This window comes from Schistocerca piceifrons, chromosome 8 (genome assembly GCF_021461385.2).
Source record: "Schistocerca piceifrons isolate TAMUIC-IGC-003096 chromosome 8, iqSchPice1.1, whole genome shotgun sequence".
In the NCBI taxonomy this organism is placed as follows: domain Eukaryota; kingdom Metazoa; phylum Arthropoda; class Insecta; order Orthoptera; family Acrididae; genus Schistocerca; species Schistocerca piceifrons.
In genome coordinates this window covers 414614570-414626493 of record NC_060145.1, presented here as the reverse complement: position 1 = coordinate 414626493, position 11924 = coordinate 414614570, and positions in this window count along the sequence as shown.

The window sequence follows — 11924 nt, the reverse complement described above, 5'->3', positions numbered from 1 at the left end:
TGGGTGGATCAAATAACTAATGAGGAGTTGCTAGGTTATATCTCGCAGAAGTTATTCAAAGGTGAAACGGTTTGTACAGGATGGAGTAGCAAGGAGAGCTGCATCAAATCAATCTCTGGATTGAAAAGGACAACAACAAGACATCTATTAATCTATTAAGTACATAAGGAACTGTAATACAGAAGGTGTATCTATTCCACAATTGTATGTTTGAAAGTGCTTTGGTTTCAATACAGACAACACATAACAGGCTATGGCTGTCAACAAAACATGCATTTTTGGACTTTATATAGATTGCAGTGCACTGAAGGATTTGTAGACAAAGTACAGAATTTATGTTAGAGATAACTGCTGATGATACAATAAAAAATTCTGTACTAGGTTATACTATATAAACATATACTCCAGCTACATCCCTCTACCTATTGCTGAGGACTGAACAAGAGGGCACAGTTGTTAAGGGAATGGACACACATTTGGGAAGACTAGGTTTCATTTCCCTGTTTGATGACTTAAAGTCTGAGTGCTGGTGTGGGTTATACTGATTTATTGCCCCAAACCACATTTTCCTTCTTTATGAGGTGACTTACTTGGGGTTTGCAGCCACTCTTCTTCACTGGATAGTCAGTTGCCAGAAAATCTTTTGACTTCTTCTCCGCCAAATTATGCTAGGTACAGGAACTTCTAAATCACTTTCTGCTTATAAAATGAGTAGGCATACAAACTTTCCTTTTTGTCAGTTAACGATGTATTTGGCTTTCATGCACAACGTAATTCTCACTTTCAACATGCATATGTAACATTCTGTAAGTACCTTGTACTGTCAAACTTTAGAAACAAAATGAGTTACAGTTAAAAGAAAGTTGGCTTGATACTATGACTTCCTTAAAATGAATCGGAAAATATGTCTTGCCTCTACCAAGGCTGAGTCAAGAATCTACAAGAGTTCTATTTCAACTGTTCTTGTTTCACATAACAATAGTCAATAACACAGTAAGCACAGAACTGCATATAGATTCCATGGTTCTTCCTTACACACTCACTAACACATCTAGGGATTGTCCGACAGGTACTTGTCGGTGCCGTTCGACTGCCACGTCTACTTTCTTCCCACGACTGATTTTAAACCTGCGCACACAAACATGTGACATGCAGTACGTAGGATTCTACCATTCCACACTTATATCTAGAATATCATGTGTTCAAGTTGGTAGAAGGCTGAGTGGTTCTAATATTTATGCAGAAATTCTCGCATCACTACATATCCTCCCCTCAGATTGAACACGCGATATTTTATACATATATTATTCAAATAATATCACTCTTCATAACATTTCATATCTTAAAGTATACATTTCTTACTTACATTTATTAGATACATATCTATCCTTTGAGTAACAATTTTCTGTCCTCTCTTACACAATCTTTCGCTTATTTTTCTCTACTCTTCTCTTACTTTACTTTCTTGTTAAGACATGAGCATTTATTCATTGTTTTAGTCAGCTTTACTAATATTTAAGGATTTTGAGGACTCTTGTTCTTTTCTTAATTTCCTTTTTCAATCAAAAACTTCAGCTGTTTATGACACATGAGTAATCTATTTTCTATTCTTATCTTTTTGTACTACCTTTTCCTAGTATGTACTATTTTCATTAGTTGTAGCTTGGAGAAACTCTGGGTGAAATGAGTGTCCTTTTGACACTCATTTACTTTTACAAAACATAATAATGCCACTTGTTCATAGAATTTACACTTTCCAGAAAAATTCCTATAAAGTTTGTGACTTTTTCACAGTACAGTCCCCTTCTCTAAGGATCAGCACCTATTCCTTGCTTGTGGGTTGACCTTATGAGAGCACTTCCTCTTTCCATAATTAAGTATCTTCTGGCAAATCTATAAATCTATTTTAAACTTTGCATTCATTCTTTAATATACCATTCACTCCATAGAGTCCTCATCTACTTATTAACTTATGTACTTTCAATAGATATTATGTCTATATATACGATTGACATCCCCCTATCCTTCAGTTCATCAGAGTTTTTATTGCACTGACATTGCTCATGCCTTTTTCTTATTTATCCATTACTCATTACTATTTTATAGTTGTTCGTTATGTATGGGCACCTATCCTTGTTGATGTAGAACCATCATAACACCCCATATATGTGTGCATAATCCTCTACAACACCTAGCAGTTCTCACATTGTGACAGGTTTTGTCTTATATAATTTAATGTTTGCATAGAAGTTGTGTAGAAGCTGATCTGTGTTTGTTTGTCTGATTCTTTGGGCTCCTTATCTAAAGGTAAGATGTAGGTTAGTAGTAACAATGGAAATAAGGAAGGACTTCAGCAATAGAAGTTTATGAATATGGAAAGAGGGAAATGATAGACAGGTCCTCAAGATGAGAAGTAAGAAAGGAAAAAATAGATGTGGGATATGGTATAACTGAAGAAGAGGAGAAAGAAGATAGCCCAAAAGACAGGAAACCCTTCCCACCTCCCTTCCTCAGGATCCCTGTCTCTCAGGTACTTGAGTGAGACGCTGGAAAAGGTTTGGTTTTAAATTGTCTCCTACAGAACAGACTTGTCTCATCTTAACCCTTTGAGGTCCCCAAAGAAAATCCTAGCAATCCTATGGAAATGCAAATGAAGAAGAATCAGGCACACTTGTTTTTGAGGGTTGTTTGATGTGTGTTTTGTGTTAGTCATGATATATCCCTTCTTGTAAATCAAGCTTTCAGCTGCAGTACCCACCCCGTTCAAAATTTGTGCAAACCCTCCCATCAATATCACATCTCATAAAAGGTATAAAATACTCTAAACAAAATAGAAAATCTCTATGGTATAACAATTGTTCTATTAGTCACATCATACTAGATTCTACACAAATATAACTCTGTTTAGTTTATTTTGCATAGGCATCACTTTTTTCTGTGATTCTCTTAAGTTGTTCTCTATTTCATAGTCATATCCAGTTTTTTAAGCAATAAGATTACAGAATAGTTCTAGATTTTAAAGGAATTCGGTGCAGGAAACTATTTGGAAAAAAACACCAAAAACAACTTGGGATCCAATGGTCATTAATGCGCTCATTAACTTGGAATGTTAACGTCCCTGTGGGGTAGATGACTCCACCTGGGTCCCCTCCCTAAGTATTATTATATTTTGGATCCCATAGATCTGATTTTCTTGAGCACTGGTAAACCAGTATCTCTTTTTAAATTTCTTTTGAAAGTCTTCCCAAGAAGAAAAATTCTCAGTATTTACTGTACCCCATTCTGAGGCTTTCCCTAGAAGGTACCCCACAGCAAATTCAATTTTCTTAGAATCTTCACAATTTTTTGGTAATGCTTGTTTAAACTTTTTTAAGAAATGGGTCAGATGTACACCTCCATCTGGCTTAAACTTAGGGATTTGTCTAGATAACCCTGAATTAGCTCCCCATAGCAAATCATTCACCACTTCACTAGTTAATACCAAATTAGGTGAAGTTACACTTACCTCTACTATGTCTTGAATCTGCATAAATTCTTTCCTCAGGTCTTCTATACCCTTCCTCGTATCAGTGAGTTCAGAAGAAGGAATAGGCAATAATATGATCCCAGATGTTATTCTCTCGGTAACTTTTTGAACTATAATTTCACCAAATTGCTCCTCCAAACTAATTACATTTATAATATGAGAGTTGGCTATTTTCTCTTTGAAACTCCATCCTACATTATTTACTCATGTACTCACACCTGTAATGGCATTAACTCATTATGATTATCTACCCTCTCTTTCAAAGTATCCACTACTTGTCTTACAGCATTGTATTTAATATTGTACACATTTTCAAAAGATCCTAACTTCTAAATAAGTTCTGATTCTACATTATTACATTTGTTCTCAATGTCAAGTTCTAACCTTTTTGATAAATATTTAAAATTGTCATTATGTTTCTGACTTATGTCGGTAAACATATGATTTACGTGACTACTCAAAGAGTTTGTCAACTCATTCTTTAGATATACTTTTAAATTCTGTACTTTATGACTTATAGCATTGAATCCAGCTTTCAAAGCACCCATGCCTTTGCATAGATTACTAAATTCTTTACTTTCAATGTCGACTTTGGCATTTGAAGTTCCACTCTGGGTATGTAATTGACTTAGATTCACACTTTGAGCATTTAATTGCAAACTATGTGCTTTGATTAAATTTATCAACTCAGCCCAGTCAAGTACTTCTTTGCCAACTTTCATGGCCATAGCCAGTTGCTGAGTTTCCCCAACTTGTTGTAAATTTTCCATACTTTTAAATGCTTTAGCTCTTGTAATCATATAAATCTAACTTTAAATATCATAATTGCACAAATAAAAGTTCACTCAAGAGTATTTTGTACCACTTTGTACTAAAGTGATGAAGTTTTGTTTCATGCTCACCCGTAGAATTCTCGTTGCAAAGGTGAGTGGATGTGGAGGCAGGTCAGCACTGGTGAACAGCAGCTGGTGCAGGCGCCATCAGATGTATGTTGGTTTCCATGCCTGCACCCTCACAGTGTGTGTGAGAGCTGTATACTCCCTGCACAGGATCTTCTTGGCTGAAGTGTTTTATGCATACTTCTTCTTACACAAATACGACGAAATCTTCTTTGATGTCTTGTTGTCATAAAATTTTCATCTCTTCATCATTTTTCATTCAAATTTTGATCCATTGGATACTTGAACATATTCCAATGTCTCAGAATAAATCCTTTGTCTTTTTATGCCTGATTGCTATGGCAACACACAAGAGCTTCTTTTCTCATTTTTGACACATAATTCCTATTTTTTCAGTCCTTTCACACAGGTTGCCATGTTCTAACATTCTCAAAACTTAATGCGTGAAAGTAGACATACAAACTTTACATTTCTTAAATCAACAATGTATTTGACTTTCATGCACAATATAATTCTCACTTTCAACATACATATGTAACTTTCTGTAAGTACTATTAGAAACAAAATGAGTTACAGTTAAAAGAAAGTTGGCTTGACTACCATTACTTTCTTAAAATGAATCAGAAAATACATCTTGCCTCTACCAAGGCTGAGTCAAGATCCTACAAGAGTACTTTTTCAACTGTTCTTGTTTTACATAACAATAGCCAATGACACAATACACATGGAGCTGCATATAGTTTCCATGGTTCTTCCTTACACAATCACAAACATATCTATGGATTGTCTGACAGATTCTTGTCAGTGTTGCTAGACCACTGCATCTCCTTTTTTACTGCAGCTGATTTTAAACCTGCACACACAAACATGTGACAGATGCTTGGTTACATTACCCAGTACGCACAATCTCTTGCAAGCATATCTTTCAGCTCCCTCATTAGAGAGAGTTCTCATGACAACTTCCAGTGGATAGGTAATTTCCTGTCTAGCATTCACATCAAATGCTGAAACATTCTTTTGTGTACTAAATATGTTTTTCAATACCTTCTTCACATCACATAAGAAACATTAATGAACAAAGTGAAAAGCAATGAAAAAAATGAACTAATAAGGTAATGCACACAGATATGCCCAGATTCTATTCCTAATCTTTGAAGTGCAAGTTATGAATATTGTTCTATTTCAGAACTGTAAAAAGCTCTACTCATTTGGTCTCATGGCGTTTATATATTTAGTCTAATACACAAATCTGTTACAGAACATAATTATTTAGCATATCATAGATTTTAACTCAATCAATAGATAAGATACAACTTCAAAAATCACATCAACTCAAATACTTAATTTCAGAAAACAAAACACAGTTCAGTAGTCTTATGAATCTACAGAAAGATTTAAACTCAGTCAACGGATAAAATAAAATCCTAGAAACTATGTCAGTTTATGTACTAAATTAATGACAATGGAAAAAAAAATGATGTCTATCAACACCTTAGATTCCTCTTTGGTTTCACCAACACAAGATCTCCTACTTCAAACTTAGAAAATCTACTTTCATCGTCATGTATCTGTTTTCCCTATCCCCCTGTTTTTTCACCATTTCCCTCAGTCAATTTCTGGTTTGTGGTTAGTGCCTACACCATTATATTTAAACATATTATTCAAAAACTTTTGATCAAAACATAAACGAGAAGTCCAATGTTCTTTCTGTTCAACTTCAGATATCTATGCTGCATTATTAATACCTTGTTATTGTCTAAATGTACATGTAAATTGGTTGTCCTGTACTAGTCGTGTTTCCTTGCCCCAAAACTGGGAACCTTCGTTGAGGCAGACCACTGTTTCCTAAATAGTTGCCTTTGTGAATCTTCCTCCTATTATATTGCCCATGGTTATCTCCATTATTCCTATTTTGGTAATGTTTAAAATTTCTGTCTCTGTTACCATTTTGAACATGACAGAAGTTATCAACATACCTGTTTCTGTAATTATTACCATTTTGATCTCTATAATTTCAGTTATTATGGTACATGCTTTTTTCTACTGCCCTGTCTAGCCTGTTAACATATCATAAAAATTGTTCAAGGTCCATGTACTAAACCTTTCTGGTCATCTCCTTTTTAGTGCATCAGTCAAAGTCATTTCATCAAGTGGTTTGTTAACTTCTTAAATTGACACTTACAAAACTCTTTCAGAGTACTGGTTTTCACAGTTTCTTTGCTGACTACACTTTCATTTGGTTCAAACATGTCCTGGCTGGGTGCTACAGCTTTCACTTCATCACTACTACCCTCATCTCTATTCATTTTCCTGGCAATCACATCAGCCAAAAAAAAAAAAAAAGTCCTCCTTTAATTGATCCGGTCTGTCATTGTTGATGATATCTTGTCACTGTGGATATGACTTTGTTGGGTAAGTCTTGGTCTTCTTTCTTTGAGTGACTGGAGTTTCAAATAAACTGCAACTGACACAAATCACTGTCCTTTCTTCTTCTGCAACAGACAAGACTTCATTATCAGTCAAGTGATTGCAAATGATGCCTGTAATTGTAATCTTACTCTCACACACATCACCAATATATTTTTCAGTCTCTTCAAAAAGATTAATAGCTTTGTTTCAAAAGATTTGAAAGGAGTAAGATGTACAAAATACTTATTTTACTTCCAGGAGTGTTAGTTCTGCAAGTTGCACAGGAGAGCTTCTGTGAAGTTTGGAAGGTAGGAGATGAGGTACTGGTTGAAGTAAAGCTGTCAGGATGGGGCATGAGTCGTGCTTGGGTAGCTCAGATGGTAGAGCACTTGTCTGCAAAAGGCAAAGGTCCCAAGTTCAAGTCTTGGTCCGGCACACATTTTTGACCTGCCAGGAAGTTTCAATTTTTTTACTTATCATCATTTTCTCATTGTTGGCTGCAGTTCTCGCATCTAGGGGTACTTCCTTGAGGGTGAAATTTTGACTTTATGGGTTCCAGTTGATGTGATAACTGATGAAGTAATTTATGTTTCTGTGATTGTGTATTTTATCCCATTTGTCTACATCACACTGACTTTATAATCTCTATATCCATAGAAACAATAATTACATTGCTATTGCCAAAATTAAAAACACATCCAATTCCATCAGAGGCATGCCCACTACTCTCTACTCATGCTGTGATGCTGTGGTCCTGACAACATTCCAAAGAGTTTACAAAACAAATGAGTTTACAAACTTTACTGGCAAAAGAAGACTCTTCACCAAGTTAAACCATTATTTTATAAATAAATCCAGGAATAAAGGTTGTGCAATTAATAATATGAATTTTAAGTATGTCAGATAGTTCATAATTTCAAATGTTTCCAAAAGAAGAGTGATTTTAGCCGTACAAACAGAGGTAGTAAATATTGATTGTAACAAATTACTTTCTTTTTATACATTTTAGCCTGAAATACAACAGACTGTATGCAAAATCATATGAAATTCTTTCAGTGAAACAGCCGAGATAATGTTCGCTTATATAAGGTTTTAAAATATCCCTGTATTGGCTAGTTCTATAAAGAAAGATAATGTTAGAGTAATGTGTCCCATTACAAGATTCTCTCAAGGTCTGTTGTAGAAATGAAATGCTCTTGGGGATCTCCTCAGGACTATCACTAGTGGCAACTCATCCAGATGGATCCATAATATTGGTGCTTGAGACTAGAATTTTAGACAACATTATAGAAATAGGTAGACACAGATGATTGTTTATGGTAGTAAAAGCATTCTACAATATATGGAACTCATCAGAGAAGTAAGAATGCATAATAGATAACATTCAGAAATGACTTGTGCTAATGTTCTTTCCACAGAGCCTGAGTGAAATGGTTATCAAGAATGAGTAAAAAACTGAAATTTATACATTTTTTAATTTGCACATCAGTTAAATAGATTCACACAAATTAATGATTTTACACCATTAAAAATGTAAGTGGATTACAGTTAATCATAATTTATAGTTACTACATTTTACTGGAGTAACGTTGAATGACTGCTTCAACTTATTATTGTATACTGACTCTTTCTGTATCCACAAAGGCTACATTTCTTGGTGGGATAAATGAATTATAATGAGTGAACAAATAAAATGAATCAATGTATTCATTTTGCTAATAAATACAATTTGTTTCAGGTATGGTTCTCTGTTGCTGGCTGCTATATCTTATCTGCAGTTGTCTGGTCACTACTAACAACCAGAATCCATTATGAAAGTGTTCTACAAGAGATACAGAAATTTATACTTATTGGCTGTGGAAATTCAGCACAATCTTCATCACAGAAATTCTTTGCCTCAGCATGCGCTATTTTTTCTCTCATTATTGTTACCATCTTTCAGGTGAGACTTCAGAAAATTAGGAACACATTTCAGTTATGTTTTTGTTTGCATGGCAATAGGAATTAATGATATAGTTATATTTAGGTGATGCCAATTCAGTGATGAAATTTCTTCTAATTAAAAACAAAATGAAAAAAATTAAGAGAAGGTAAAAAATAGATGAAGTTCAAGATGCAATTTCTGACATTAAACTTTACCAGATATTTGTTAGACGTACTTACTTCTCCAACTACTGCTGCACAGACTTGGCAAACTGGACAGGGGAAAATCCAAAGAGTTCAAGGTATACTATAGAAATTACAAAAGCACACAAAGGAGAGTTATCAAATAGGCTAAGAAAGCTCATAATGATAAAGCAATTAGGTGCTCATCCAACAAATGCAAGACCATCTGGGGTATAGTAAATGAACAGACTATCAGAAATTTAAGGATAGAGGATAAAATCACACTAAATATAGAAGGACAAAAGACTGAAAATGAACATAAAATTGCCAGTAAATTTAACAGCTACTTTTCAGAAATTTCCACATACTGCTTAACCAACTCTTCAAATACTGCATCTTCTCTTCTTCTGACTAACTCTCCAAACACTGTACACTCTCTTCTCAAAAACAATATGCCTCTGAACTCCTTTTTCCTATCTGCTACAATGCCATATAAAATTGAAGATATTATTAAAAAAAGAGTTAAACAGATTTATTCTGCAGGGCATGATATGATACCCTGCTTCTTACTTCATAAGTGTTCAAATTACATCAGTGGGCCCCTGTCAAATATAAATACTTCGTTTCTAGAAAGAAAATTTCCAAACCAGCTAAAATTATATCTCTATACAAGAAGGGAGAGAAAACGGACATAGCAGACTATAGGCCAATTGCTGTACTGTCTACTTTCTCAAAAGTATTTGAATACTGTATGTCAATCAGATTAGAAATATTTTTAAATTGTAACAACATAATCACATCTTCCCAACAAGGATTTTGGAAAAATAGGTCCACCACACATGCTTTGTATGCATATCTAGAAAAGTAAGTTTTGTTGACCATAAACAGCCTGCTGTTGGTATATTTCTTGATCAGTCTAATCCATTTGATATGGTTGACCGCGAGCTCCTTCTTATGAAACTCCAGAAGTATTGGATAGAGGTGTAGCCCACAATTGGTTGTGTAGCTACCTTAGTGAAAGAAGCAATATGTAGAAATAAGAAAATCAAAGACATCCAGGCACTGCACGTCGGATACACTACATACAATAAATGACGTCCCTCAGGGATCTGTTCTTGGCCCTGTTTTTTTTTCATATTGTTCATAAATGATCTCCCAGAACACGTACCAAATGCCAGCTCCTTTCTGTATGTCGACAACACAAAAATCCTGATAACCAGTAGAGGCGACACATTGCAAGATGAAGTCAATGAAACTACTGTCAATTACAATCTTGGTTTGAAGCAAATACTCAAAAAACTGTAAGTATGAACTTTCACACTAGACAAAATCTTACTCCCTTCAAGGCAGTTATAGTTATCGGGCACAGATGACATTACAAATGGGCAGGACACCAGATTTCTTGGACTTACCATCAATAACACTGTAAATTGGAAACCACGTATTGAGGCACTGTCACAAAAGCTTTAATAAAGCTCATTATCTATTAAGATCATTAAAAGATACAATAGTGTAGATACCTTGAAGCTGGTGTACCAAGCAATGTTTGAGTCTGTCTTGAGCTATGGCCTAATCTTCTGGGGAAACAGCTCTGATTCTCTCATAATTTTCAAGTTACAAAAACAAGTGGTAAGAAGAATGAAATGTAAAAAAAGAACTGAACACAGTAACCCACTGTTTCAACAGTTAAAAATCCTGTCACTGCCATGCCTCTATATAATGGAAATAGCTTGTTTTACAGTACAACACTTGGAATACCTCCACAGACATGAAGACCAACACATACATGACACCAGAAAAAACCCAATTACAAATTATAGCTCAACACACAAAATTGTATGTGAATGGGGTTAAGTGTATGGGCATTAAAATATACAACCACCCCCCAACAGACACAAAAACAAGCAAAAGTAAAAAAATAATGAGAATTAAATTAAAGGAATTACTACTTAATCACTGTTTCTATTCCATACATGAATTTCTTGAAACAAAATATTAATTACTTCTAATAAGCTGTTACAACTTAATTATTGTGTGGTATTCACATTCTGTCTGTATCTCTTATATGTATTTCCATATGTACCACCACTGTCATCTCTCATGTCACACCACCTTTTTAATATTTTGCCTGTATATCCTTTATGTATTCTGCTATGTGAGTTATGTACCACTACCGTCATCTCTTATTATACACTGTCTTAACATAATTTTCAATATTGATTTGTCCTATAACTTGTTGTGCTTTGCTGTACAAATTATATGATCTACATGAACAACAATAAATAAATAAGTATTATTCAAATGTTGTACATTTATATTGATAGTGTTGATCTCAACAATGAGTATTATAATTTTACTGCACAACATTTAATCTGTTAATTTCATGCCCGGACTGTGTTTACTGAGGAAATATAAATGTATTTGTATTTATCTTTTTCTAAATAAATATTCTTAAAATGGTAGCATTCCATGGTTGTATGCTGAAAAAGAAGTGTGTCATCCAGAAATACAGTGATCAGTTATGAACTAAAAAGAAGACTGTTATTAAAAAAGTGTGTTTTGTGAAATTGAATATGGCTGACATAAAAATTCTTGTGTTTGATGTAGAAGGCTATGGGAAATGGAAACAGTGAATGGAAATGTATCTGAAAATGAAGAAATGCTATACGGTGGCTTCAAGAGTGGAAACAAGCGTCGACAAAGGATGAAGAAAATCTGACTGCTATCAACTACATGTATGGAGCAATCCCAAACATTGATGAGCAATAAGGAAACTGAATTGGAAATAATAAGAAGAAAATTGACCAATAATGCTACAAAAAATCAACAGCACTACAAATTGTGTGCAGAAAAAACTTGAACAAACTGAGGTTAATATTCTTAAGCTACAGTGGTTGGATTTAAAAGGCAAAGATGGAAGTGAAAGTGTGAAATGCTAAGCATTTCATGCTGAAAAGAATGCTGGTACAAGCTACCAGGAGAAG